Genomic DNA, 26,176 nt, shown 5'->3' on the forward strand with positions numbered 1-26,176 from the left:
TTAATGACCGAGCCAATTTTTACAATTCTGACCACTGTCACTTTATGAGGTTATAACTCTGGAACACTTTAACAGATCCCGCTGATTCAGAGGTTTTTTTTCTTTTTTGAGACCTATTTTGCTTCATGTTAGTGGTAACATTTCTTCGATATTACTTGCGATCATTTATGAAAAAAAACGGAAATATGGCGAAAATGTTTAAAATTTTGCAATTTTTAAACTTTGTATTTTTATGCCCTTAAATCAGAGAGATATGTCACAAAAAATAGTTAATAAATAACATTTTCCACATGTCTACTTTACATCAGCACAATTTTGGAAACAAAATTTTTTTTTGGTTAGGGAGTTATAAGGGTTAAAAGTTGACCTGCAATTTCTCATTTTTACAACACCTTTTTTTTTAAGGACCACATCACATTTGAAGTCATTTTGAGGGGTCTATATGATAGAAAATAACGAAGTGTGACACCATTCTAAAAGCTGCACCCCTCAAGGTCCTCAAAACCACATTCAATAAGTTTATTAACCTTTTACGTGCTTAATTTGCCCCTATGGTAATAATATTCGCCATCCTGGCCCCCGTGTGTCTCATTCCTGGCGTCAGACATATGTTCTCCCATCCTGCCCTCATGAGTATCCATTCTGCCCCATATGATCTCCCCATTCTGCCCCATCTGTCTCCATCGTATCCTGACCCATGATCCTATCATGCCCCGTATCTCCATTATGCCCCCATATGTCTCCAGCTTTCTGCCCCCAATGTGTCTCCAGCATTCTGCCCCAGTGTCTCCAGCATTCTGCCCCCAGTGTCCAGCATTCTGCCCCCAGTGTGTCCAGCATTCTGCCCCCAGTGTGTCCAGCATTCTGGCTCCAGTGTGTCCAGCATTCTGGCCCCAGTATGTCCAGCATTGTGCCCTAGTGTGTCCAGAATTGTGCCCCCAGTGTGTCCAGCATTGTGCCCCCAGTGTGTCCAGCATTCTGTCCCCACTGTCTCCAGCATTCTGTCCCCACTGTCTACAGCATTCTGCCCCCAGTGTGTCCAGCATTCTGCCCTCAGTGTGTCCAGCATTCTGCCCTCAGTGTGTCCAGCATGCTGCCCCAGTGTGTCCAGCATTGTGCCCCCAGTGTGTCCAGCATTGTGCCCCCAGTGTGTCCAGCATTCTGCCCCCAGTGTGTCCAGCATTCTTCCCCAGTGTCTCCAGCATTCTGCACCCAGTGTGTCCAGCATTGTGCCCCAGTGTCTCCAGAATTCTGCCCCAGTGTGTCCAGCATTGTGCCCCCAGTGTGTCCAGCATTGTGCCCCCTGTGTGTCCAGCATTGTGCCCCCAGTGTGTCCAGCATTCTGCCCCAGTGTCTCCAGCATTGTGCCACCAGTGTGTCCAGCATTGTGCCCCAGTATGTCCAGCATTGTGCCCCAGTATGTCCAGCATTCTGCCCCAGTGTGTCCAGCATTGTGCCCCAGTGTCTCCAGCATTCTGCCCCCCACCCCGTGTCTCCAGCATTCTGCCCCGGGGCCCCCCGGATCGCCGCTCTCAATAATAATAAAAACTAAAAGTTCTTACCTGGCCACGCTCCTGCAGCGAAGGCGAAGCTCTCTCCACTCAGCTGAAGCGCGCACTCGCTGGTGACTGACAATGACGTCAGACGCCAGCAACATGCGCGCTGCGGCTGACGTCAGCTGCCAGCCTCCGATTGGCTGGCAGATGTTAACTATTGACATGCGGGCATGGGCCCGCACATCAGTAGCTTTGCTGCCGCAGCGCCGCTAAGGGCCCGGTTTAGCCTGCCGGTAGGGACCCGGTGAGCAGATGAAACGGGGCGCGATGCAGGCCCACCGGGCCCTATACACCAGTCAGGGCAGTAATGCCCTGATGGCGGCCCTGATTAGGACTAGTGATGAGCAAATATACTCGTTACTCGAGATTTCCCGAGCACGCTTGGGTGACCTCCGAGTATTTTTTAGTGCTTGGAAATTTAGTTTTTATTGCTGCAGCTGAATGATTTACATCTGTTAGCCAGCATAAGTACATGTGGGGATTCCCTAGCAACCAGGCAACCCCCACATGTACTTATGCTGGCTAACAGATGTAAATCATTCAGCTGCGGCAATAAAAACTAAATCTCCGAGTACTGAAAAATACTCGGCGGTCACCCGAGCGTGCTCGGGAAATCTCGAGTAACGAGTATATTCGCTCATCACTAATTAGGACTTATGTCTACAAAACGTGATTTTTTTTTTGCCTTCCTTGTTATTAAAACAAATTCATACATGTAGAATCTTTTATTTATAAATAATTTATATCACAGAATAAGAATAAAAAGTTGTCATTGATACATGGTTCATTTCCAAAGGTACCTTGCAAAAGCGGCGCATTAAAAATTTCTTGCAGTGAGTTGCACCAGGGCAATCACTTTGAATATACCAGCAGTAATTCGCCATCATGTTGGTATTCCAGATCTTAAGTATCTTTCTTCTGTAGTTCTTAAATCTTGGTGGAATAATTCACGCTGATTTTCACTTAGGTCATTAAAGGTACCTTCACACTCAGCGACGCTGCAGCGATACCGACAACGATGTCGATTGCTGCAGCGTCGCTGTTTGGTCGCTGGAGAGCTGTCACACAGACAGCTCTCCAGCGGCCAACGATCCCGAGGTCCCGGGTAACCAGGGTAAACATCGGGTTACTAAGCGCAGGGCCGCGCTTAGTAACCCGATGTTTACCCTGGTTACCAGCGTAAAAGTAAAAAAAACAAACACTACATACTTACCTACCGCTGTCTGTCCCCGGCGCTCTGTCCCCTGCGCTTAGTAACCCGATGTTTATCCTGGTTACCAGTGAAGACATCGCTGGATCGGTGTCACACACGCCGATCCAGGGATGTCTGCAGGGAGTCCAGCGACTAAATATAGTTCTGGACTTTCCTCAGCGACCAACGATCTCCCAGCAGGGGCCTGATCGTTGGTCGCTGTCACACAGAACGATTTCCTTAACGATATTGTTGCTACGTCACAAAAAGCAACGATATCATTAACGATATCGTTATGTGTGAAGGTACCTTAAGGTTTTCTGGGATACGATCCAAGTGGCTGTGGAGATAATGCACCTTGATACTCATTGTATGGCTAAGGTGTCGGAAAGAAGATAGCATTCTTTCTACTAGTTCATTGTAATTATCTGCTTTATAGTTCCCAAGAGAATTCCTTACAACCATAAGGAAAGAAGACCATGCATCTGCCTCAGCATCCTTCAATGAATCTTTGAAGTGTAGATCTTTCATGAGTCTTCTGATTTGAGGACCGTAAAAAATACCCGCCTTTAGCTTCTCCATGGTTAGCGCTGGAAAGTTTCTACAGATGCAGTTGAAAAATGTTCCCACTTTGTTTAGAACCTTTCCAAACTGCTTTGTTAAACCCAATTTGATTTGCAGTTGTGGTAAAATGATCTTATTCCTGACAACCAATGGTTCTGAAATTTCATTATTTTCTCCTACCAATATAAGTTCTTTCAGAGGCCACTGTTTTCTCACCCAGTGCTCATTTTTTGATCTACTAACCCAGAGACAGATAAAACAGGATACTTGATGTACCCACTCTGCTATACCAGGAGAATGTTCACCATCTTTAGATCCACACAGATTGGCCACTGGTGATCTTGGTATGATAGTTTTTGTAGGACCAGAGCAATTGTCTTTTTGATGTTCGTTCAGTGACCTATTGTTTCCATTGTGGAAAAACACACATTTTAGGCTCCGCTTAGAACTGTCTCTGAGAAGAATGGCAGTAAATCCTTTTCTCCATTGCAATAGCATGTGATTTTGGTTTCCAGATGTAATAAATTATTCTATGCTAGTCCATAGTGTGGCATTTTTTCACTTTTTTGTATATATGTAAAATAGGATTGTTTTTGTGTATCAAAGTGTGTGCATTATCCCCTTACCGGCATCGGACGTACTATACCGTCCGATGCCGGCTCCCCTGCTTTGATGCAGGGCTCCGCGGTGAGCCCGCACCAAAGCCGGGACATGTCAGCTGTTTTGAACAGCTGACATGTGCCCGTAATAGGCGCGGGCAGAATCGCGATCTGCCCGCACCTATTAACTAGTTAAATGCCGCTGTCAAACGCAGACAGCGGCATTTAACTACCGCTTCCGGCCGGGCGGCCGGAAATGACGTTATCGCCGACCCCCGTCACATGTCCGGGGGTCGGCGATGCGTCTCCATTGTAGCCATAGAGGTCCTTGAGACCGCTATGGTTACTGATTGCCCGTCGCTGTGAGCGCCACCCTGTGGTCGGCGCTCACAGCACACGTGCAATTCTGCTACATAGCAGCGATCAGCAGATCGCTGCTATGTAGCAGAGCCGATCGGCTTGTGCCTGCTTCTAGCCTCTCATGGAGGCTATTGAAGCATGGCAAAAGTTAAAAAAAAAAGTTTAAAAAAATGTGAAAAAAATAAAAAAAACATAAAAGTTTAAATCACCCCCCTTTCGCCCCAATCAAAATAAATCAATAAAAAAAATATCAAATCTACGCATATTTGGTATCGCCGCGCTCAGAATTGCCCGATCTATCAAATAAAAAAAAGTATTAACCTGATCGCTAAACAGCGTAGCGGGAAAAAAACTCGAAACGCCAGAATTACGTTTTTTTGGTCGCCGCGACATTGCATTAAAATGCAATAACGGGCGATCAAAAGAACGTATCTGCACCGAAATGCTATCATTAAAAACGTCATCTCGGCACGCAAAAAATAAGCCCTCAACCGACCCCAGATCACGAAAAATGGAGACGCTACGAGTATCGGAAAATGGCGCAATTTTTTTTTTTTTTTTTTTTTAGCAAAGTTTGGAATTTTTTTTCACCACTTAGATAAAAAATAACCTAGTCATGTTTGGTGTCTATGAACTCGTAATGACCTGGAGAATCATAATGGCAGGTCATTTTTAGCATTTAGTGAACCTAGCAAAAAAGCCAAACAAAAAACCAATGTGGGATTGCACTTTTTTTGCAATTTCACCGCACTTGGAATTTTTTTCCCGTTTTCTAGTACACGACATGCTAAAACCAATGATGTCGTTCAAAAGTATAACTCGTCCCGCAAAAAATAAGCCCTCACATGGCCAAATTGACGGAAAAATAAAAAAGTTATGGCTCTGGGAAGGAGGGGAGCGAAAAACGAACACGGAAAAACGAAAAATCCCCTGGTCATGAAGGGGTTAAACTGCGAATGCATACATGTTTCATCCGTAATGTCTCTAATTAACCATCAATTTGTAAACAGCTAAATGTATTTTTTGAGGAGATATACTTCGTTGTCGGGATGGAACCGTATAAAGGATTTCCATATAAAGGTATTCTTTGCATTCGATTATATTCGATGTACAATGAAAAAGATGAGAGCTGTAATTTACTTTACATACAATTTAATAATAACTTTTATCAACCTACAGTTTTAAGTTTTGACCCTTAATATTCAATAGCATTAGTATTATGTACAAAATTATAATGGCCTTCGCCAAAGGTTATCTATTTTTTTTTTAATTACAATTATTTTATTGAGTAACTTAAAAATTACACTTTGGAGGCACATTGAAGAACATATCTCCTGAATACATAAAATCTCCCAGGCAAATAAGATGTTGAGTTGTCCTCTTCTGTGATATAGTTACACATATTCACCCATCCCCTGTAGACTGTGAACCCTCGCGGGCAGGGTCCTCTCTCCTTCTGTTCTTATGTGTGCCTTGGTTTTTGCTCATGTTTATTGTACTTAGCTATATTTGCCCCTTTTCACATGTAAAGCGCCATGGAATAAATGGGGCTATAAAATGTATAATAATAATAATAATAATAATAATAATAATGGGAAGTCACGCAATCAGCATAATAGAACAGCTGTCCCCCAATTTTCCTAGAATCGTAGATGGCAAATCTACTTAAGGTACCGTCACACTAAGCGACGCTGCAGCGATACCGACAACGATGCCGATCGCTGCAGTGTCGCTGGAGAGCTGTCACACAGACCGCTCTCCAGCGACCAACGATGCCGAGGTCCCCGGGTAACCAGGGTAAACATCGGGTTACTAAGCGCAGTGTCGCGCTTAGTAACCCGATGTTTACCCTGGTTACCGTTGTAAATGTAAAAAAACAAACACTACATACTTACATTCCGGTGTCTGGTCACGTCTCTCGCCTTCAGCTTCCCGCACTGACTGAGCGCCGGCCGGAAAGCACAGCGGTGACGTCACCACTGCACAGTGTGCTTTACGGTCGGCCGGCGCTCAGTCAGTGCGGGAAGCTGAAGGCAAGGGACGTGACCAGACACCGGAATGTAAGTATGTAGTGTTTGTTTTTTTTTACATTTACAATGGTAACCAGGGTAAACATCGGGTTACTAAGCGCAGCCCTGCGCTTAGTAACCCAATATTTACCCTGGTTACCAGTGAAAACATCGCTGGATCGGGGTCACACACGCCGATTCAGCGATGTCAGTGGGAGATCAGCGACAAAATAAAGTTCTTTCCCCAGCGACCAACGATCTCCCAGCAGGGGCCTGATCGTTGGTCGCTGTCACACATAACGATTTCGTTAACTATATCGTTGCTACGTCACAAAAAGCAACGATATCGTTAACAATATAGTTATGTGTGACGGTACCTTTAGTTTTGCTGAATTTCGCTTGACTGTGACCCCCTCCCCAAGTGCAATCCAATTCCAATAGTGATGATTAACTCCGTTCTTTGAGATAAGAAATTAAATAACCTTTACCCGAAGGTTCATGTGAGTCCATGACAAATGTTACTTGACACAAAATTAACTTTTTTTCCTGAAACTCACAATGAGAATGCACTTTTTCTGTGTCATTGTATCACACTGCCGATAGAAGAACTTTCCCTCTAGATCATGTGGCTCGCGGACCCATGAATTGTGGCTCGCGGCTGTCTGTCAGCTTGGTGCATTAGCTCCAGTTCTAGCAAATAGGTATGAAGAGCACATCTGAACTTTGTGAGCAGCCCTGCACAGAAGAGCAGATCTGGATGCACATATACTGGTCTTAGGGGTTTTGAGATGATTTAAGTATGGTATGCTGGAGACAAGATGATACCACCTGTCAGAGGAGATGTTTGAAGCTGGATGTGACAGTGTCTTGGGAGTGCTTTATAGGAGAATACTGAACGGGGGGGTATTGTGGGAACCCCTGGATCTTAGTATATTGCTTTGGCGTGACTTCTGTGGAAAAGCTTTGGTTAACCATTATGCCTGTAATGGGGGCTTTGGTTGCCACTATTGTGAGGGTGACGGGAGCTGAATGTGGCTCGCGACCCTCTCTCAAGGTTGGATGTGACTCCCGACCCTCTCTCAGAGCTGAATGTGGCTCTCAAGGTCAGAAACGTTGGGGACCTCTGCTCTAGATAATGATGACCTTCCAGATTTACTGGATGGAAAAATCCATATTGATCAATTTATGTTACAAGTCAGCAATCATAACATAATTCTCCAAGGTTTATAGATATTTCTTTAAAGGGAATCTGTCAGCAGGATTTCACCTCCAAACTATTTATATGTGCATGTACAGTGGCATGTAAAAGTTTGGGCACCTCTGGTCAAAATTACTATTACTGTGAACAGTTAAGCAAGTTGAAGATGAAATGATCTCTAAAAGACCTAACTTTAAAGATGACACATTATATATATATATATATATATATATATATATATATATATATATATATATATGTGTGTATATGTGTATGTATATATATATATATATATATATATATATTATAAATATATATATATATATATGTTTGAGCACCCTTGGAGGTTTGTGTGCTCAGATAACGTTGACCAAGGTTTCAGACCTTAATTGGCCTGTTAGGGTTATGGCTTTTTCCCTATCATCGTTAGGAAAGGCCAGGTGATACAAATTTCCCAGCTTTATAAAAACCCGCCTCCTCTAACATTGTGCCAAAAACAGCAGCCATGGGTTCTTCTAAGGAACTGCACTCTGAAAATGAACATGGTGGGGGCCCACAAAGCAGGAGAAGGCTATAAGAAGATAGCAAAGTGTTTTCAAGTTAACCTTACCTCAGTTTGAAATGTAATTAATGTAATTAAGAAATGGCACTTAACAGGAACAGTAACATAGTAACATAGTTAGTAAGGCCGAAAAAATACATTTGTCCATCCAGTTCAGCCTATATTTCATCATAATAAATCCCCAGATCTACGTCCTTCTACAGAACCTAATAATTGTATGATACAATATTGTTCTGCTCCAGGAAGACATCCAGGCCTCTCTTGAACCCCTCGACTGAGTTCGCCATCACCACCTCCTCAGGCAAGCAATTCCAGATTCTCACTGCCCTAACAGTAAAGAATCCTCTTCTATGTTGGTGGAAAAACCTTCTCTCTTCCAGACGCAAAGAATGCCCCCCTGTGCCCGTCACCTTCCTTGGTATAAACAGATCCTCAGCGAGATATTTGTATTGTCCCCTTATATACTTATACAGTGAAGGTCAAGATAAGGTCTGGAAGACCCAGCAAAATTTCAGTGTGAGCTACTCCTAGGATTGCTAAAGAGGCAAATAAGAGTCCCCGCTTGACTGTAAAACATGTTAAGAAAGATTTAGCAGACTTTGGATTTGTGGTACATTGTTCTACTGTTCAGATACACCTGCATAAATATGGCCTTCTGTTATGAACTGGTGGTTTAGGAGCAACATGGGACGAGCTCTGAAGGAGGTGGTACCTGTACTGACCGCAGTCCCTAAGCTCAACACAACACTAGAAGTAGCCGTGGGATGCTCCTAACACTCCCTAGGCAACTCGTCACAGCCTGAGAATTAACTACCCCTAAAGATAGAAACAGGAAAACTATCTTGCCTCAGAGAAAATCCCCAAAGGATAGATAGCCCCCCACAAGTAATGACTGTGAGTGGAGAGGGAAAAGACATACACAGAATGAAACCAGGATGTAGCACAGGAGGCCAGTCTAGCTAGATAGATAGGACAGGATAGAATACTGTGCGGTCAGTATTAAAAACTACAAAAATCCACACAGAGTTTACAAAAATCTCCACACCTGACTAAAGGTGTGGAGGGTAAATCTGCTTCCCAGAGCTTCCAGCTTAACTGAATTAATCCATACTGACAAGCTGGACAAAACATAGAATGCACAGAACGAATAAGTCCACAACATGTGGACAGAAAAGAGCAAAGCAAGGACTTAACTTTGCTGAACTGGTCAGGATATCAGGGAAATCCAAGCAAAGATGTGAATCAAACCAGGAACCATTGACAAGTGGGACTGGCTGAAGGAAGAGCCAGGCATAAATAGCCAAGCAGAAAGATAATCAGTGGAAGCAGCTGCAGACTTCTAAATCCAAGGAGCCGCCATTCCACTTAAAACCACCGGAGGGAGCCCAAGAGCAGAACTCACAAAAGTGCCACTTACAACCACCGGAGGAAGCCCAAGAGCGGAATTCACAACAGCCTTCATGGAAGAGTCATCAGAAGAAAACCTCTCCTGCGTCCACTCCTCAGCATAAAATTCAGCATTAGAAGTATGCAAAAGAACATCTAAACAAGCCTGATGCATTTAGGAAACTAGACCTGTGGATCACTGAGGTCAAAATAGAACTCTTTAGCAACAATGATCAATGGTATCTGTGCAGAAAAAAGGGCACAGAATTTCAAGAAAAGAACATCTCAACAACCATTAAGCATGGGGGAGGACCAATCATGCTTTGAGGTTTTGTTGCAGCCAGTGGCACGGGCAATATTTCACGGGTAGAGGAAAGCGTGGATTCATTGAAATTTCAACAAATTCTTGTTGCAAACATAACACCATCTGTATAAAAGCTGAAGTTGAAAAGAGGATGGCTTCTACAAATAGATAATGATCTTAAACACACATCAAAATCCACAATAGATGACCTCAAAAGGCACAAGTTGAAGGTTTTACAGTGGCCCTCACAGTCCCCTGATCTCAACATCATTGAAAATCTCTGGCTAGACCTCAAAAGAGCAGTGCATGCAAGATGACACAGGAATCTCACAGAACTGGAAGAATTTTCAAAGGAAGGATGGATGAAAATCCCTAAAACAAGAATTGAAAGATTTGGCTGGCTACAAAAAGTGTTTATATATATATATATACAGTACAGACCAAAAGTTTGGACACACCTCATTTAAAGATTTTTCTGTATTTTCATGACTATGAAAATTGTAAATTCACATTGAAGGCATCAAAACTATGAATTAACACATGTGGAATTATATACTTAACAAAAAAGTGTGAAACAACTGAAAATATGTCTTATATTCTAGGTTCTTCAAAGTAGCCACCTTTTCCTTTGATGACTGCTTTGCACACTCTTGGCATTCTCTTGATGAGCTTCAAGAGGTAGTCACCGGGAATGGTTTTCACTTCACAGGTGTGCCCTGTCAGGTTTAATAAGTGCATAATAACTGCATCACCAATGAGATGGACATAGCGCTCCTGGACTTCCGCGAACACGGCCCAAACCAGGCTTATTTTTCTCCTGGGCATATCATGTACCTTTACTTAAAGAGAGGTTTTGACAAAGACCACCTTTGGTCGAAACGTTAACCTAAATTCATTGTCCATCAATTCCTTCATATACTATTGAGCACCTGGTGATGACTGTACGCACAAATAAAATAATATTTTTTGCATAAACCTTCAAGCTTTTTTTTGTGTGCGGCTGTTTTTCCATAAACATTGTGACTGTTTGTTCAGCCTGCACCTCTCGCTCCAAGATACAGTGTGCACCACATTTCTTTGGACTGGAAGGTTTAATAAGTGGGATTTCTTGCCTTATAAATGGGGTTGGGACCATCAGTTGTGTTGTGCAGAAGTCTGGTGGATACACAGCTGATAGTCCTACTGAATAGACTGTTAGAATTTGTATTATGGCAAGAAAAAAGCAGTTAAGTAAAGAAAAATGAGTGGCCATCATTACTTTAAGAAATGAAGATCAGTCAATCCAAAAAATTGGGAAAACTTTGAAAGTGTCCCCAAGTGCAGTGGCAAAAACCATCAAGCGCTACAAAGAAACTGGCTCACATGAGGACCGCCCCAGGAAAGGAAGACCAAGAGTCACCTCTGCTTCTGAGGATAAGTTTATCCGAGTCACCAGCCTCAGAAATCGCAGGTTAACAGCAGGTCAGATTAGAGACCAGGTCAATGCCACACAGAGTTCTAGCAGCAGACACATCTCTACAACAACTGTTAAGAGGAGACTTTGTGCAGCAGGCCTTCATGGTAAAATAGCTGCTAGGAAACCACTGCTAAGGACAGGCAACAAGCAGGAGAGACTTGTTTGGGCTAAAGAACACAAGGAAAGGACATTAGACCAGTAGAAATCTGTGCTTTGGTCTGATGAGTCCAAATTTGAGATCTTTGGTTCCCAACACCGTGTCTTTGTGCAACGCAGAAAAGGTGAACGGATGGACTCTATATGCCTGGTTCCCACCGTGAAGCATGGAGGAGGAGGTGTGATGGTGTGGGGGTGCTTTGCTGGTGACAATGTTGAGGATTTATTCAAAATTGAAGGCATACTGAACCAGCTTGGCTACCACAGCATCTTGCAGCAGCATGCTATTCCATTCGGTTTGCGTTTAGTTGGACCATCATTTATTTTTCAACAGGACAATGACACCAAACACACCTCCAGGCTGTGTAAGGGCTATTTGACCAAGAAGGAGAGTGATGGGGTGCTACACCAGATGACTTGGCCTCTACAGTCACTAGACCTGAACCCAATCGAGATGGTTTGGGGTGAGCTGGACCGCAGAGTGAAGGCAAAAGGGCCAACAAGTGCTAAGCATCTCTGGGAACTCCTTCAAGATTGTTGGAAGACCATTCCCGGTGACTACCTCTTGAAGCTCATCAAGAGAATGCCAAGAGTGTGCAAAGCAGTCATCAAAGCAAAAGGTGGCTACTTTGCAGAACCTAGAATAGAAGACATATTTTCAGTTGTTTCACACTTTTTTGTTAAGTATATAATTATACATGTGTTAATTCATAGTTTTGATGCCTTCAGTGTGAATGTACAATTTTCATAGTCATGAAAATACAGAAAAATCTTTAAATGAGAAGGTGTGTCCAAACTTTTGGTCTGTACTGTATATGTATGTATATATATATATATATATATATATATATATATATATATATATATATAATGTATATAAATTTATATTATTAAATATATGAACGCTACGCCGTTTAGCAATCAGGTTAATCTTTTTTTTATTGATAGATGGGCGATTCTGAATGCGGCGATACCAAATATGTGTATGTTTGATTTTATTTTTGTTTTATTTTGAATGGGGTGAAAAGGGGGTGATTTGAACTTTTATATTATTTAATTTTTTTAAACATTTTTTTTACTTGAAACCTGCAGTGATCCTCAGTCTACTGAACCGCCGCATGACCAGCTCTACCCTCTCCTAGTTTATCCTCACCCATCCCCTGAAGACTGTGAGCCCTCGCAGGCAGGGTTCTCTCTCCTTTTGTACTTATGTGTCCCTTGTATTGCTCATGTTTATTGTGCTTGTATTTGTATGACTTTTTTCACATGTAAAGCGCCATGGAATAAATGGCGCTATAAAAATTATTACTAATAATAATAATACTTTTGGCATGCTTTAAGAGTCTCCATAGGAGACTAGGAGCTGCCATAGCCCGATCGACTCTGCTACATAGAGGCAATGGCCAGATTGCCTCTATGTAGTAGAATTGCTGACTTGTTATGAGCGCCGACCACTAGGTGGCGCTCACAGCAAGCCGGCACTGACAACCATAGAGGTCTCCACGAGCTGTCCCGGGAAAGATGTGGGCTCACCGCCAGAGCCCACATCAAAGGGAGGGATATCAACATCTGCGTACTATTACGCCCGATGTCAGTAAGGGCTTAAGGTACCATCACACATAACGATTTCGTTAACGATATCGTTGCTTTTTGTGACGTAGCAACGATATCGTTAACAAAATCGTTATGCGTGACAGCGACCAACGATCAGGCCCCTGCTGGGAGATCGTTGGTCGCTGGGGAATGATCAGGACTTTATTTCGTTGCTGGATCACCTGCTGACATCGCTGAATCGGCATGTATGATGCCGATTCAGCGATGTCTTCACTGGTAACCAGGGTAAACATCGGGTTACTAAGCGCAGGGCCGCGCTTAGTAACCCGATGTTTACCCTGGTTACCATTGTAAAAGTAAAATAAAAACACTACATACTTACATTCCTGTCACGTTCCCTCAGCGTCAGTTTCCCTGCGTCCCCCAGTGTCAGCGCCGGCCGGCCGTAAAGCAGAGCACAGTGGTGACGTCACCGCTCTGCTTTCCGGCCAGCACTTACACAATGCAGGGAAGCTGACGCTGGGGGACGCGACAGGAATGTAAGTATGTAGTGGTTTTTTTTTTTTACTTTTACAATGGTAACCAGGGTAAACATCAGGTTACTAAGTGCGGCCCTGCGCTTAGTAACCCAATGTTTACCTTGGTTACCCGGGGACTTCGGCATCGTTGGTCGCTGGAGAGCTGTCTGTGTGACAGCTCTCCAGCGACCACACAATGACTTACCAACGATCACGGCCAGGTCGTATCGCTGGTCGTGATCATTGGTAAATCGTTAAGTGTAACGGTACATTTAGGTGCCTCTTCACAGCCTAACAGACTATTGAGTTTGGAAGCTGTATCAGTAAATTCCTTCAAGGATAACCACACAATTGGACATTACAACCTATTGTTCCTTTACTTTATAAAACCTAAGATAGAAACAAAATTAGGAAAAACCCTGCTGTAAGTAAGTAAAATGTAATAGTACATATAAATAACATGGGTACTTAGTAAACACTGTATTTCATTCTGAAAAGCGTAAAAACCATTCTACCACAGCAAGGTGTACCGGTACCATACTGTCTCTAATATTAAAAACTTGCCATGTGAATAAGGGCAGAGCTGGATCGGAGCCCGACTGTGGACACTGTTATGTAGGCAATCCAGTGACACAGTGTGCCAGCAATCAGAGCACATACAGTGATCTGACAATAACCCAAAAACAATAGAATGAGCTCTGAGACGTGGAATCTCTGTAGACCGCAATACCTGAACCTAACCTAAACACAACTAAAGGCAGCTGTGGATTGCGCCTAACACTACCTATGCAACTCGGCACAGCCTGAGGAGCTGACTAGCCTGAAGATAGAAAAACAAGCCTGACTTGCCTCAGAGAAATACCCCAAAGGAAAAGGCAGCCCCCCACATATAATGACTGTTAGCAAGATGAAAAGACAAACGTAGGGATGAAATAGATTCAGCAAAGTGAGGCCCGATATTCTAGATAGAGCGAGGATAGCAAAGAGAACTTTGCAGTCTACAAAAAACCCTAAAGCAAAAAACCACGCAAAGGGGGCAAAAAGACCCACCGTGCCGAACTAACGGTACGGCGGTACACCCTTTGCGTCTCAGAGCTTCCAGCAAAACGAAATGACAAGCTGGAAAATAAAGTAGCAACAAAAGCAAAAAGCACTTATCTAAGCAGAGCAGCAGGCCACAGGAAAGATCCAGAAGCTCAGATCCAACACTGGAACATTGACAAGGAGCAAGGAAGACAGAATCAGGTGGAGTTAAATAACAAAGCAGCCAACGAGCTCACCAGAACACCTGAGAGAGGAAGCTCAGAAGCTGCAGTACCACTTGTGACCACAGGAGTGAATTCAGCCACAGAATTCACAACAGTACCCCCCCCTTGAGGAGGGGTCACCGAACCCTCACCAGAGGCCCCAGGCCGACCAGGATGAGCCACATGAAAGGCACGAACAAGATCTGGAGCATGGACATAGAGGCAAAAACCCAGGAATTATCTTCCTGAGCATAACCCTTCCATTTAACCAGATACTGGAGTTTCCGTCTAGAAACACGAGAATCCAAAATTTTCTCCACAATATACTCCAATTCCCCCTCCACCAAAACCGGGGCAGGAGGCTCAACAGATGGAACCATAGGTGCCACGTATCTCCGCAACAACGACCTATGGAATACATTATGTATGGAAAAGGAGTCTGGGAGGGTCAGACGAAAAGACACAGGATTGAGAATCTCAGAAATCCTATACGGACCAATAAAACGAGGTTTAAATTTAGGAGAGGAAACCTTCATAGGAATATGACGAGAAGATAACCAAACCAGATCCCCAACACGAAGTCGGGGACCCACACGGCGTCTGCGATTAGCGAAAAGTTGAGCCTTCTCCTGGGACAAGGTCAAATTGTCCACTACCTGAGTCCAGATCTGCTGCAACCTGTCCACCACAGAATCCACACCAGGACAGTCCGAAGACTCAACCTGTCCTGAAGAGAAACGAGGATGGAACCCAGAATTGCAGAAAAATGGAGAGACCAAGGTAGCCGAGCTGGCCCGATTATTAAGGGCGAACTCAGCCAACGGCAAAAAGGACACCCAATCATCCTGGTCTGCAGAAACAAAACATCTCAGATATGTTTCCAAGGTCTGATTGGTTCGTTCGGTCTGGCCATTAGTCTGAGGATGGAAAGCCGAGGAAAAAGATAGGTCAATGCCCATCCTACCACAAAAGGCTCGCCAAAACCTTGAAACAAACTGGGAACCTCTGTCAGAAACAATATTCTCAGGAATGCCATGCAAACGAACCACATGCTGGAAGAACAGAGGCACCAAATCAGAGGAGGAAGGCAATTTAACCAAGGGCACCAGATGGACCATTTTAGAAAAGCGATCACAGACCACCCAAATGACTGACATCTTTTGAGAAACGGGAAGGTCAGAAATGAAATCCATCGAAATATGTGTCCAAGGCCTCTTTGGGACCGGCAAGGGCAAAAGCAACCCACTGGCACGTGAACAGCAGGGCTTAGCCCTAGCACAAATCCCACAGGACTGCACAAAAGTACGTACATCCCGTGACAGAGATGGCCACCAGAAGGATCTAGCCACTAACTCTCTGGTACCAAAGATTCCAGGATGACCAGCCAACACCGAACAATGAAGTTCAGAGATAACTTTACTAGTCCACCTATCAGGGACGAACAGTTTCTCCGCCGGACAACGATCAGGTTTATTCGCCTGAAATTTTTGCAACACTCGCCGCAAATCAGGGGAGATGGCAGACACAATGACTCCTTCCTTGAGGATACTCGCCGGCTCAGATGAACCCGGAGAGTCGGGCACAAAACTCCTAGACAGAGCATCCGCCTTCACACTTTTAGAGCCCGGAAGGTACGAAATCACAAAATCGAAGCGGGCAAAAAATAACGACCAACGGGCCTGTCTAGGATTCAAGTGCTTGGCAGACTCGAGATAAGTAAGGTTCTTATGATCAGTCAATACCACCACGCGATGCTTAGCTCCTTCAAGCCAATGACGCCATTCCTCGAATGCCCACTTCATGGCCAGCAACTCTCGGTTGCCCACATCATAATTACGCTCAGCAGCCAAAAACTTCCTGGAAAAGAAAGCACATGGTTTCAGCACTAAGCAACCAGAACCTCTCTGTGACAAAACAGCCCCTGCTCCAATCTCAGAAGCATCAACCTCGACCTGGAACAGAAGAGAAACATCTGGTTGACACAACACAGGGGCAGAACAAAAACGATGCTTCAACTCCTGAAAAGCTTCCACAGCAGCAGAAGACCAATTAACCAAATCAGCACCCTTCTTGGTCAAATCGGTCAATGGTTTGGCAATGCTAGAAAAATTACAGATGAAGCGACGATAAAAATTAGCAAAGCCCAGGAATTTTTGCAGACTTTTCAGAGATGTCGGCTGAGTCCAATCCTGGATGGCTTGGACCTTAACCGGATCCATCTCGATAGTAGAAGGGGAAAAGATGAACCCCAAAAATGAAACTTTCTGCACACCGAAGAGACACTTTGATCCCTTCACAAACAAAGAATTAGCACGCAGGACCTGGAAAACCATTCTGACCTGCTTCACATGAGAGTCCCAATCATTTGAGAAGATCAAAATGTCATCCAAGTAAACAATCAGGAATTTATTCAGATACTCACGGAAGATGTCATGCATAAAAGACTGAAACACAGATGGAGCATTGGCAAGTCCGAACGGCATCACTAGATACTCAAAATGACCCTCAGGCGTATTAAATGCAGTTTTCCATTCATCTCCTTGCCTGATTCTCACCAGATTATACGCACCACGAAGATCTATCTTAGTGAACCAACTAGCCCCCTTAATCCGAGCAAACAAGTCAGATAACAATGGCAAGGGATACTGAAATTTCACAGTGATCTTATTAAGAAGGCGGTAATCAATACACGGTCTCAGTGAACCATCCTTCTTGGCTACAAAAAAGAACCCTGCTCCCAGTGGTGATGACGATGGGCGAATATGTCCCTTCTCCAGGGATTCCTTCACATAACTGCGCATAGCGGCGTGTTCAGGCACGGATAAATTAAATAATCGACCTTTAGGGAATTTACTACCAGGAATCAAATTGATAGCACAATCACAATCCCTATGCGGAGGTAGGGCATCGGACTTGGGCTCTTCAAATACATCCTGATAATCAGACAAGAACTCTGGGACCTCAGAAGGAGTGGATGACGAAATAGACAAAAATGGAACATCACCATGTACCCCCTGACAACCCCAGCTGGATACCGACATAGAGTTCCAATCCAATACTGGATTATGGGTTTGCAGCCATGGCAACCCCAACACGACCACATCATGCAGATTATGTAGCACCAGAAAGCGAATAACTTCCTGATGTGCAGGAGCCATGCACATGGTCAGCTGGGTCCAGTACTGAGGTTTATTCTTGGCCAAAGGTGTAGCATCAATTCCTCTCAACGGAATAGGACACCGCAAAGGCTCCAAGAAAAACCCACAACGTTTAGCATAATCCAAATCCATCAGATTCAGGGCAGCGCCTGAATCCACAAACGCCATGACAGAATACGATGACAAAGAGCATATCAAGGTAATGGACAGAAGGAATTTGGATTGTACAGTACCAATGACGGCAGACCTATCGAACCGCTTAGTGCGCTTAGGACAATCAGAAATAGCATGAGTGGAATCACCACAGTAGAAACACAGACCATTCAGACGTCTGTGTTCTTGCCGTTCAACTCTGGTCATAGTCCTATCGCACTGCATAGGCTCAGGTTTAATCTTAGACAATACCGCCAAATGGTGCACAGATTTACGCTCGCGCAAGCGTCGACCGATCTGAATGGCCAAAGACATAGACTCATTCAAACCAGCAGGCATAGGAAAACCCACCATGACATCCTTAAGAGCCTCAGAGAGACCCTTTCTGAACAAAGCTGCCAGCGCAGATTCATTCCACAGAGTGAGTACTGACCACTTCCTAAATTTCTGACAATATACTTCTATATCATCCTGACCCTGGCACAAAGCCAGCAAATTTTTCTCAGCCTGATCCACTGAATTAGGCTCATCGTAAAGTAATCCGAGCGCCAGGAAAAACGTATTGACATTACTCAACGCAGGGTCTCCTGGCGCAAGAGAAAATGCCCAGTCCTGAGGGTCGCCGCGCAAAAAAGAAATAATAATCAAAACCTGTTGAATAGGATTACCAGAAGAATGAGGTTTCAAGGCCAGAAATAGCTTACAATTATTTTTGAAATTAAAAAACTTAGTTCTATCACCAAAAAACAAATCAGGAATAGGAATTCTTGGTTCTAACATAGATTTCTGATCAATAGTATCTTGAATCCTTTGTACATGTGTAACGAGATTATCCATTGAAGAGCACAGACCCTGAATATCCATGTCCACACCTGTGTCCTGAAACACCCAAATGTCTAGGGGAAAAAAAAGACTGAACACAGAGCTGAGAAAAAAAAATGATGTCAGAACTTCTTTTTTCCTTCTATTGAGAATCATTAGGTTGGCTCCTTGTACTGTTATGTAGGCAATCCAGTGACACAGTGTGCCAGCAATCAGAGCACATACAGTGATCTGACAATAACCCAAAAACAATAGAACGAGCTCTGAGACGTGGAATCTCTGTAGACCGCAATACCTGAACCTAACCTAAACACAACTAAAGGCAGCTGTGGATTGCGCCTAACACTACCTATGCAACTCGGCACAGCCTGAGGAGCTGACTAGCCTGAAGATAGAAAAACAAGCCTGACTTGCCTTAGAGAAATACCCCAAAGGAAAAGGCAGCCCCCCACATTTAATGACTGTTAGCAAGATGAAAAGACAAACGTAGGGATGAAATAGATTCAGCAAAGTGAGGCCCGATATTCTAGATAGAGCGAGGATAGCAAAGAGAACTTTGCAGTCTACAAAAAACCCTAAAGCAAAAAACCACGCAAAGGGGGCAAAAAGACCCACCGTGCCGAACTAACGGCATGGCGGTACACCCTTTGCGTCTCAGAGCTTCCAGCAAAACGAAATGACAAGCTGGAAAATAAAGTAGCAACAAAAGCAAAAAGCACTTATCTAAGCAGAGCAGCAGGCCACAGGAAAGATCCAGAAGCTCAGATCCAACACTGGAACATTGACAAGGAGCAAGGAAGACAGAATCAGGTGGAGTTAAATAACAAAGCAGCCAACGAGCTCACCAGAACACCTGAGAGAGGAAGCTCAGAAGCTGCAGTACCACTTGTGACCACAGGAGTGAATTCAGCCACAGAATTCACAACAGGACACCCAGCAATGGGAAGCTACAGTATATAAATGCATTGCCCAGCTCAAAAAGAGGGAGACCATGCCCTTGTGTGCACTGAGAACAAGATCCAAAAGCAAAACCAAAAAATGAGCCAGAGTCAGGGCCGCCATCAGGGCATGACAGCCGTGACTGGCGTATGGGGCCCGGTGAGCAGAGGGGGCCCGCATCGGGCCCCGTCTCATCTGGTCACCGGGCCCCCCCTGCAGGCTCTGCGGCAGCGGCACACTATTGACGTGCGGGCCCGCGCCCGCACGTCAATAGTTAACAGCCGCCAGCTAGTCTGAGGCTGGCGGCTGAATAGGGCCGAAGTGCGCACTCGCCGCCACCGGCGTCTGACGTCATTGTCAGCCGCCGGGTCCGGCGGCGAGTGCGTCTGTGTGGAGCCTGGAGAGGGAGCTTCACCCGGCGCTGGAGCTTGGCCAGGTAAGAAGTTGTGTTTTTTTTTTTCTTTGAGAGCTGCTGCGATCCAGGGGGGCCCGGGGGGCAGGATGATGGACACACAGGGGCAGAAATGCTGGACACAGTGGGGCAGAATGGTGGACACAGTGGGGCAGAATGCTGGACACAGTGGGGCAGAATGGTGGACACAGTGGGGCAGAATGGTGGACACACAGGGGCAGGCTGATGGACACACAGGGGCAGAAATGCTGGACACACAGGGGCAGAATGGTGGACACACAGGGGCAGAAATGCTGGACACAGTGGGGCAGAATGGTGGACACAGTGGGGCAGAATGGTGGACACACAGGGGCAGGATGATGGACACACAGGGGCAGAAATGCTGGACACACAGGGGCAGAATGGTGGACACACAGGGGCAGAAATGCTGGACACACAGGGGCAGAATGGTGGACACACAGGGGCAGAAATGCTGGACACAGTGGGGCAGAATGGTGGACACAGTGGGGCAGAATGGTGGACACACAGGGGCAGAAATGCTGGACACAGTGGGGCAGAATGGTGGACACACAGGGGCAGAATGGTGGACACACAGGGGCAGAATGTTGGACACAGTGGGGCAGAATGCTGGACACACAGGGGCAGAAATGCTGGACACAGTGGGGCAGAAATGCTGGACACAGTGGGGCAGAATGGTGGACACACAGGGGCAGAATGGTGGACACACAGGGGCAGAATGGTGGACACAGTGGGGCAGAATGCTGGACACACAGGGGCAGAAATGCCGGACACAGTGGGGCAGAATGGTGGACACAGTGGGGCAGAATGCTGGACACAGTGGGACAGAAATGCTGGACACAGTGGGACAGAATGGTGGACACACAGGGGCAGAATGGTGGACACAGTGGGGCAGAATGCTGGACACAGTGACACAGGGGCAGAAATGCCGGACACAGTGGGGCAGAATGGTGGACACAGTGGGGCAGAATGCTGGACACAGTGGGGCAGAAATGCTGGACACAGTGGGGCAGAAATGCTGGACACACAGGGGCAGAAATGCCGGACACAGTGGGGCAGAATGGTGGACACAGTGGGGCAGAATGCTGGACACAGTGGGGCAGAAATGCTGGACACAGTGGGGCAGAAATGCTGGACACAGTGGGACAGAATGGTGGACACACAGGGGCAGAATGGTGGACACAGTGGGGCAGAATGCTGGACACAGTGACACAGGGGCAGAAATGCCGGACACAGTGGGGCAGAATGGTGGACACAGTGGGGCAGAATGCTGGACACAGTGGGGCAGAAATGTGGACACACAGGGGCAGAAATGCTGGACACAGTGGGGCAGAAATGCTGGACACAGTGGGACAGAAATGCTGGACACAGTGGGGCAGAAATGCTGGACACAGTGGGGCAGAAATGCTGGACACAGTGGGGCAGAAATGCTGGACACAGTGGGGCAGAAATGCTGGACACAGTGGGGCAGAATGGTGGACACACAGGGGCAGAATGGTGGACACACAGGGGCAGAATGGTGGACACAGTGGGGCAGAATGCTGGACACACAGGGGCAGAAATGCTGGACACAGTGGGGCAGAATGCTGGACACAGTGGGGCAGAAATGCTGGACACAGTGGGGCAGAAATGCTGGACACACAGGGGCAGAAATGCCGGACACAGTGGGGCAGAATGGTGGACACAGTGGGGCAGAATACTGGACACAGTGGGGCAGAAATGCTGGACACAGTGGGGCAGAAATGCTGGACACAGTGGGACAGAATGGTGGACACACAGGGGCAGAATGGTGGACACAGTGGGGCAGAATGCTGGACACAGTGACACAGGGGCAGAAATGCCGGACACAGTGGGGCAGAATGGTGGACACAGTGGGGCAGAATGGTGGACACACAGGGGCAGAAAAGCTGGACACAGTGGGACAGAATGGTGGACACACAGGGGCAGAATGGTGGACACACAGGGGCAGAATGGTGGACACAGTGGGGCAGAATGCTGGACACACAGGGGCAGAAATGCTGGACACAGTGGGGCAGAAATGCTGGACACAGTGGGGCAGAATGGTGGACACACAGGGGCAGAATGGTGGACACACAGGGGCAGAATGGTGGACACAGTGGGGCAGAATGCTGGACACACAGGGGCAGAAATGCCGGACACAGTGGGGCAGAATGGTGGACACAGTGGGGCAGAATGCTGGACACAGTGGGACAGAAATGCTGGACACAGTGGGGCAGAAATGCTGGACACAGTGGGACAGAATGGTGGACACACAGGGGCAGAATGGTGGACACAGTGGGGCAGAATGCTGGACACAGTGACACAGGGGCAGAAATGCCGGACACAGTGGGGCAGAATGGTGGACACAGTGGGGCAGAATGCTGGACACAGTGGGGCAGAAATGCTGGACACAGTGGGGCAGAAATGCTGGACACACAGGGGCAGAAATGCCGGACACAGTGGGGCAGAATGGTGGACACAGTGGGGCAGAATGCTGGACACAGTGGGGCAGAAATGCTGGACACAGTGGGGCAGAAATGCTGGACACAGTGGGACAGAATGGTGGACACACAGGGGCAGAATGGTGGACACAGTGGGGCAGAATGCTGGACACAGTGACACAGGGGCAGAAATGCCGGACACAGTGGGGCAGAATGGTGGACACAGTGGGGCAGAATGCTGGACACAGTGGGGCAGAAATGTGGACACACAGGGGCAGAAATGCTGGACACAGTGGGGCAGAAATGCTGGACACAGTGGGACAGAAATGCTGGACACAGTGGGGCAGAAATGCTGGACACAGTGGGGCAGAAATGCTGGACACAGTGGGGCAGAAATGCTGGACACAGTGGGGCAGAAATGCTGGACACAGTGGGGCAGAATGGTGGACACACAGGGGCAGAATGGTGGACACACAGGGGCAGAATGGTGGACACAGTGGGGCAGAATGCTGGACACACAGGGGCAGAAATGCCGGACACAGTGGGGCAGAATGCTGGACACAGTGGGGCAGAAATGCTGGACACAGTGGGGCAGAAATGCTGGACACACAGGGGCAGAAATGCCGGACACAGTGGGGCAGAATGGTGGACACAGTGGGGCAGAATGCTGGACACAGTGGGGCAGAAATGCTGGACACAGTGGGGCAGAAATGCTGGACACAGTGGGACAGAATGGTGGACACACAGGGGCAGAATGGTGGACACAGTGGGGCAGAATGCTGGACACAGTGACACAGGGGCAGAAATGCCGGGCACAGTGGGGCAGAATGGTGGACACAGTGGGGCAGAATGCTGGACACAGTGGGGCAGAAATGTGGACACACAGGGGCAGAAATGCTGGACACAGTGGGGCAGAAATGCTGGACACAGTGGGGCAGAAATGCTGGACACAGTGGGGCAGAAATGCTGGACACAGTGGGGCAGAAATGCTGGACACAGTGGGGCAGAATGGTGGACACACAGGGGCAGAATGGTGGACACACAGGGGCAGAATGGTGGACACAGTGGGGCAGAATGCTGGACACACAGGGGCAGAAATGCCGGACACAGTGGGGCAGAATGGTGGACACAGTGGGGCAGAATGCTGGACACAGTGGGACAGAAATGCTGGACACAGTGAGGCAGAAATGCTGGACACAGTGGGACAGAATGGTGGACACACAGGGGCAGAATGGTGGACACAGTGGGGCAGAATGCTGGACACAGTGACACAGGGGCAGAAATGCCGGACACAGTGGGGCAGAATGGTGGACACAGTGGGGCAGAATGCTGGACACAGTGGGGCAGAAATGCTGGACACAGTGGGGCAGAAATGCTGGACACACAGGGGCAGAAATGCCGGACACAGTGGGGCAGAATGGTGGACACAGTGGGGCAGAATGCTGGACACAGTGGGGCAGAAATGCTGGACACAGTGGGGCAGAAATGCTGGACACAGTGGGACAGAATGGTGGACACACAGGGGCAGAATGGTGGACACAGTGGGGCAGAATGCTGGACACAGTGACACAGGGGCAGAAATGCCGGACACAGTGGGGCAGAATGGTGGACACAGTGGGGCAGAATGCTGGACACAGTGGGGCAGAAATGTGGACACACAGGGGCAGAAATGCTGGACACAGTGGGGCAGAAATGCTGGACACAGTGGGGCAGAAATGCTGGACACAGTGGGGCAGAAATGCTGGACACAGTGGGGCAGAAATGCTGGACACAGTGGGGCAGAAATGCTGGACACAGTGGGGCAGGATGCTGGACACAATGGGGGCAGGATGCTGGACACAGTGGGGCAGAAATGCTGGACACAGTGGGGCAGAAATGCTGGACACAGGGGCAGAAATGCTGGACACAGTGGGACAGAATGGTGGACACACACAGGGGCAGAAATGCTGGACACACAGTGGGGCAGAATGCTGGACACAGTGGGGCAGAATGCTGGACACACAGGGGCAGAAATGCTGGACACAGGGGCAGAAATGCTGGACACGGGCAGAAATGCTGGACACAGTGGGGCAGAATGCTGGACACACAGTGGGGCAGAATGCTGGACACACAGTGGGGCAGAATGCTGGACACACAGTGGGGCAGAATGCTGGACACACAGTGGGGCAGAATGCTGGACACACAGTGGGGCAGAATGCTGGAGACAGGGGAAGAAATGCTGGACACAGTGACAGGGGCAGAATGCTGGACATTGGGGCAGAATGCTGGACACAGTGGGGCAGAAATGCTGGACACAGTGACAGGGGCAGAATGCTGGACACAGTGACAGGTGCAGAATGCTGGACACAGGGGCAGACTGTGAGACCCAGGGGCAGAATGCGAGACACGGGGCAGAATGGAGATACGGGGCATGATTGGAGACACGGGGCAGGATGAAAGACATGGGGGCATGACTGGAGACAGATGGAGCAGGATTGGAGACAGATGGGGCAGAATGGAGACACAGGGGGCATGATTGGAGACAAGTGTCAGGATTGCAGACATGGGGGCATGGTTGGAGACATAGGGGGCAGAATGGAGACATGGGGCATGATTGGAGACACTGGGGGCAGAATTGGAGACAGATCGTGCAGGATCATGGGGCAGGATGGATATGATGGAGACAGATGGGGCAGGATGGAGAGATCACATGGGGCGATCATATGGGGCAGGATAAGGAGATCATATGGGGCAGAATGGATACTCATGAGGGCAGGATGGGAGAATATCTGGCTGACGCCAGGAATGAGACACACGGGGCCAGGCTGGGTGATATTATTAATACCATAGGGGCTAATTTAGGGATATTATTACTGCAGTGATGTATTTATTTTATTTTTTGAGTATACTGTTTTAAATGGGGGGCGGTCCTGTTACTGTATAGAGTGATACTATGTCGCCTTCTTCATGTGGTGTAATGTAGAAGTTGTGAAAACTTAAGTAATGTGTTCTGCAAGCGGAGCTCGAGATAACTGTGTTATTTCCTGCAGAGAGAAGTCCTGGCTGGATGAAATGATGGCGGTCTGTGCTGGATGAAAGATGAAGGACTTCACCTAGAGACGTCACTGGTGAGTCAGTGTGTTACCTATACACTGACACTATACACTGTATACAGAGCTCCTGTGTATAATTTCACTAGTGATCACTATATTATCTGTACACAGACACTGCATACTAAGTACAGATCTCCTGTGTATAATGGCACTTATGGTGATAGTATGGTGCTTTTTTAAAAATTACTGATCAGAATTGTAGTATTCAGTCACTATGTGGTGGTAATATGTGGTCTGGACATGGTGTTGTGGTATTTGTTCCTTGTATGTGATATTATTCGATCACTGTGGTGGTAATATGTGGTCTGGTCATGGTGTTGTGGTATTTGTTCCTTGTATGTGATATTATTCGATCACTGTGGTGGTAATATGTCATCTGGTCATGGTGTTGTGGTATTTGTTCCTTCTATGTGATATTATTGGGCATTTTAAAAATTGAAAAATAAATAAAAATATACCTAAATTGTATTGCATATTTTA

At 46.8% G+C, this 26,176-nt stretch overlaps 1 protein-coding gene across 3 annotated transcripts in view; it reads left to right on the forward strand.

Moving 5' to 3' along the window:
• Window positions 1–26,176, forward strand: part of LOC138644679 (UDP-glucuronosyltransferase 1A1-like) — a 111,889-nt gene that overhangs the window by 70,813 nt on the left and 14,900 nt on the right. The gene's annotated exons all lie outside the window — the stretch shown is intronic.

This window comes from Ranitomeya imitator, chromosome 7 (assembly GCF_032444005.1).
Source record: "Ranitomeya imitator isolate aRanImi1 chromosome 7, aRanImi1.pri, whole genome shotgun sequence".
NCBI classification, from domain to species: domain Eukaryota; kingdom Metazoa; phylum Chordata; class Amphibia; order Anura; family Dendrobatidae; genus Ranitomeya; species Ranitomeya imitator.